Source organism: Panulirus ornatus, chromosome 50 (genome assembly GCF_036320965.1).
Source record: "Panulirus ornatus isolate Po-2019 chromosome 50, ASM3632096v1, whole genome shotgun sequence".
In the NCBI taxonomy this organism is placed as follows: Eukaryota; Metazoa; Arthropoda; class Malacostraca; order Decapoda; family Palinuridae; genus Panulirus; species Panulirus ornatus.
The window spans coordinates 9,598,425-9,603,424 of record NC_092273.1 but is presented as its reverse complement, the minus strand read 5'-3'; the positions used below and the strand labels follow the sequence as shown (position 1 = coordinate 9,603,424).

The window sequence follows — 5,000 nt, the reverse complement described above, 5'->3', positions numbered from 1 at the left end:
GTTCCTGCCTGGGTGATGATGTTCAGGGGAACATGAACGTGTGATGTTCCTGCCTGGGTGATGATGTTCAGGGGAACATGAACGTGTGATGTTCTTGCCTGGGTGATGATGTTCAGGGGAACATGAACGTGTGATGTTCCTGCCTGGATGATGATGTTCAGGGGAACATGAACGTGTGATGTTCCTGCCTGGATGATGTTCATGGGAGCGTAGTAACATCGAGGGACGACCCTCCACCCAGATGCAGGGTGTACAGGTCGATGATCGGACCGGATCTCGACTCTCCACCCACTCTTTTCTCATTGCCCTCAGAAATTGTTATCTGTCTACCCCCGTACCAGGGGAGTGGGTTCAGTGGACGGGTAAGGGGCGTTCTCTCTACCCCCGTTCCAGGGGAGCGGGTTCAGTGGACGGGCAGGGGGCGTTCTGTCTGCCCTCGTTCCAGGGGAGTGTGTGTTCAGTGGACGGGTAAGGGGGCGTTCTGTCTGCCCTCGTTCCAGGAGTGGGTTCAGTGGACGGGCAGGGGGCGTTCTGTCTGCCCTCGTTCCAGGGGAGTGTGTGTTCAGTGTACGGGCAGGGGGGCGTTCTGTCTGCGGGTTCACTGAACGCCGTCGGTAGAATGGATCGCGCTCTGGTCCAAAGCTGGGGCGGGTCACCATGGAAACGTGTGTGTGTGTGTGTGTGTGTGTGTGTGTGTGTGTGTGTGTGCTGCAGATTTTGCACTCGCCCTGGACGCTGGTTGATGCAGAGGACGAGATGCACAGTGAGAGAGAGAGAGAGAGAGAGAGAGAGAGAGAGAGAGAGAGAGAGAGAGAGAGAGAGAGAGAGAGAGTCTTCGGCTTGGTCACAGCCTTTCTCACACAATATGATGATATACTTTTGAGTATACCACAGTATACTTTCTGAATATACCACAGTATACTCTCAGAATACACCACAGTATACTCTCAGAGCATACCACAGTATACTCTCAGAATACACCACAGTATGCTCTCATAGTATACCTCAGTGTATACTCTCAGATTATACCACCGTATATTTTACGGCTTCATGCTCATGTTGATGATGTCACTCATCACACGAGGCCCAGCGTTGTACAAGTTTACGAAAAAAATATTTGGTAATTTTCCGTATTTAGAATCGTCATTCATCAGTCGAGATCTTTTACTTATGTGTGAAAAATATTGACGGCTTTTAATTCGTTTATAAATTGGGCATTTTATATAGCTCGGGACCTTTTTTTTTTCTTCAAATATAGACTAAAAAAGCATTGAAAAAAGATAATTATCCTGTCCCTCCAGGCCTTTTAAATGTAGAACTAGACGAAAAATACAAATGAACTCGATATTTTTTTTCAATGGGCGTGGGAGCTTTCGAATACGACACAGAAATCGTGGTGAAGTGTATGAAATGTTTTCTCGTGGAGTTGTCTGTGTTGTACATTGGTGGTGTATGGTAGCTGGGACGCGAGGGGGGCGGCTGGATGCCCAAAATCATCTCTCTCTCTCTCTCTCTCTCTCTCTCTCTCTCTCTCTCTCTCTCTCTCTCTCTCTCTCTCTCTCTCTCTCTATCTATCTATCTATCTATCTATCTATATATATATATATATATATATATATATATATATATATATATATATATATATATCTGGGGATAGGGGAGAAAGAATACTTCCCACGTATTCACTGCGTGTCGTAGAAGGCGACTATAAAAGGGGAGGGAGCGGGGGGGCTGGAAATCCTCCCCTCTCATTTTTTTTTTCAATTTTCCAAAAGAAGGAACGGAGAAGGGGGCCAGGTGAGGATATTCCCTCTAAGGCCCAGTCCTCTGTTCTAAACGCTACCTCGCTAATGCGGGAAATGGCGAATAGTATGAAAGATATATATATATATATATATATATATATATATATATATATATATATATATATATATATATATATATATATATATATATTTATTAACTATTTTCCCGGGCAGCTGTCATGTCCAACTCTCTGGCAATTTTTACACATTTTTACCTGTATCACAGCAGGACATGCTATTACATCTGTTAATCAGATTACTCTCGCTTTTTTTTTTTCTAAATCAGCCGGTGTAACATTTTTTTTTTCCCATTTTCTGTTTCGGCTGTTCGTTTAAAAACAAAGTTCATTTTCCGTTAACATGGTAAACTATACCATATGTTGAAAATAGAAGTGTGTGTTTGTAGTATATATATATATATATATATATATATATATATATATATATATATATATATATATATATATGAAATTGTCTGTATTTACAACTCTTTGTGTCTGACTGTCCTTATACTGCGTCTGTATCTTTTAACTGTATCTGTATTTGCGTTACCCGTTTCATATAAAAAAAAAAAGATTTTTGTAGTATGTTAAGATATGATGTTTATTGGCTCGTCTTAAAATTGTTATTATTGCGTAATTAATTAATTATCTGCTTTGCCATCGTGTCATTTATCTCTTGGCCTTTTTGTGGCTACTTGTATCTTGTTACATGGTCTTGCTGTATTATGTATGACCATATCATGCAGTGAGTGTTGATTTGATAAATACAGTTGTATTAAGCTTTCATCTTCAAGGACATGATGTATATGTTTGTGATTTCAGGTGTGACGGAGCGATATATTGGTGGTGACCTGACCTGTCTTGGGAGAAGGTGGTGACTCAGCTGGCACTATTACTACTACAGCTGGTGCCTGGACGTGCAAAGAGAAGGTGGTGACTCAGCTGGCACTATTACTGCTACAGCTGGTGCCTGGACGTGCTAAGAGAAGGTGGTGACTCAGCTGGCACTATACTACTACAGCTGGTGCCTGGACGTGCTGAGAGAAGGTGGTGACTCAGCTGGCACTATTATTGCTACTACAGCTGGTGCGTGGACGTGATTGGCTTCTGCCGAAGCTGCTGCTGGTGACCCACAGGAAAAGGTACTAGGTGACACGGTCTGGGGCGCTCTGGCTTCGGCGCCGGTGGATATCATCCCGGACGAGTCCTTGTGATAACGTATTGACCCGGTGCTGGTGTTGATCTTGCCCCCATGGTGATATCCTGGTGACGCATGTGGGTCAGTACATTGGTGATCACACCAGAGATAAGATCCCGGTCGTGGTTGGCGAGGCGTTTGGTGATCTGGTGATCATTGACTTGAGCAGAAATACTGGTGATACGTGCATCCTCCCTGTGGTGACAGACAGACAGACAAGACACACACACACACGTCAGGATCAGTACTGGTGGCTCGCTCAGGACATCTGTACAGCCCAGCTGTGTAAGCTAACAGGTTAGTTCTCTTCGTATTACAGTAGAGGAAAATGTTGGTGTGGGTAGTAATAAGTAGGCAGGACTTCGTTATATATATATATATATATATATATATATATATATATATATATATATATATATATATATATACCATAACCTACGTATTGAATGAGGGCTACTAGATTTTGTATATATGATCCTGGCGTAATTTGTTCAAGTGTTATGGTCCAGAGTTGACAAGAATTTGCAGGATTTGATGTCGAATATTAAGGCTACCATCTTATATGTGTTCTGCGGGCGTTGTGTGTTCAGGATGTGTGGAGGGGTAACCCAGCATCATGGTCTTCGTATGAGTTTTGAGGTCGGGTGGTAATGATGATGATGATGGTTGGGTTTTGTCCTGTGACATTTTTGAGTTGACTCAAGGTAGTGAGTGGGTCGGGTCTTCCGCATCCTCTTCTGCATTATTCTTTTTTTAACTTTAATGTTTTTTTTTTTCAATAGATGATTCCCTTGTGTAAACCTTGTTGATTATGTGGTTTGACACAGTACATGTTTCCATTGTTTTATGATTTTTTTTTCTCTCCTTTATTTGACTTGATTGTTGTGAGGCTGGGGGTCCATCGGGTTACAGGAACATCGTTGTCGTAGTTAGTGGTGGTGGTCGTCAGGTCAGGTCAGGTCAAGACGGGTCGGGTCGGGTCATTCTAAGACACATATCAAAGGGTCATCTTTCGTCCTGCCGAGTTCGATGTTCCTCAGCCGAGATCGACGTTCCTTCAGCCGAGATCGACGTTCCTCAATCGAGATCGATGTTCCTCAGCCGAGATCGATGTTCCTCAGCCGAGATCGATGTTCCTCAGCCGAGATCGATTTTCCTTCAGCCGAGATCGATGTTCCTCAGCTGAGATCGATGCTCCTCAGCTGAGATCGATGTTCCTCAGCCGAGATCGATGCTCCTCAGCTGAGATCGATGCTCCTCAGCCGAGATCGATGTTCCTCAGCCGAGATCGATGTTCCTTCAGCCGAGATCGATGTTCCTCAGCCGAGATCGATGTTTCTTCAGCTGAGATCGATGCTCCTCAGCGGAAATCGATGTTCCTCAGCGAAGATCGACCCTTCTCAAGGCTACCCTTTGTTCCCTCAATGAGATCGACGTTCCTCAGCCGAGATCGATGTTCCTCAGCCGAGATCGATGCTCCTCAGCTGAGATCGATGTTCCTCAGCCGAGATCGATGTTCCTCAGCCGAGATCGATGTTCCTCAGCCGAGATCGATGTTCCTCAGCGGAGATCGATGTTCCTCAGCGGAGATCGATGTTCCTCAGCGGAGATCGACCCTTCTCAAGGCTACCCTTTGTTCCCACATGACATCGATATGATGGTATGCTTTAGGGTAGCAGTGGATGGAGGAGACAGACGGGGAATTAAGATGTATATTTGCCATATATTTTTGCGAGCTATAGAGTTGTAGGTAACTGACTCGTGAATTCACCGTTACATGAGAATACGCTTTCTCTTACGGGGTTATAGTATCCATGACACAGCTCTAGGTTCATTTCCAGACATGGTTGCATAAACTACTGGAATATCCTAAATCTCTGGAATCATTATCATTATTATTTCTTTCTTTCTTTCATACCATTCGCCATTTCCCGCATTAGCGAGGTAGCGTTAAGAACAGAGGACTGGGCCTTTGAGGGAATATCCTCACCTGGC

The 5,000-nt window shown here is 44.1% G+C and overlaps 1 long non-coding RNA gene across 1 annotated transcript in view; it reads left to right on the top strand.

Moving 5' to 3' along the window:
• The window catches only part of LOC139764580 (uncharacterized), a 220,034-nt gene that overhangs the window by 154,282 nt on the left and 60,752 nt on the right, over positions 1-5,000 (top strand). The window contains exon 2 of the long non-coding RNA XR_011716410.1: positions 2,630-3,302. This is a non-coding gene — a long non-coding RNA (uncharacterized lncRNA). The remainder of the gene's footprint in view (positions 1-2,629; positions 3,303-5,000) is intronic.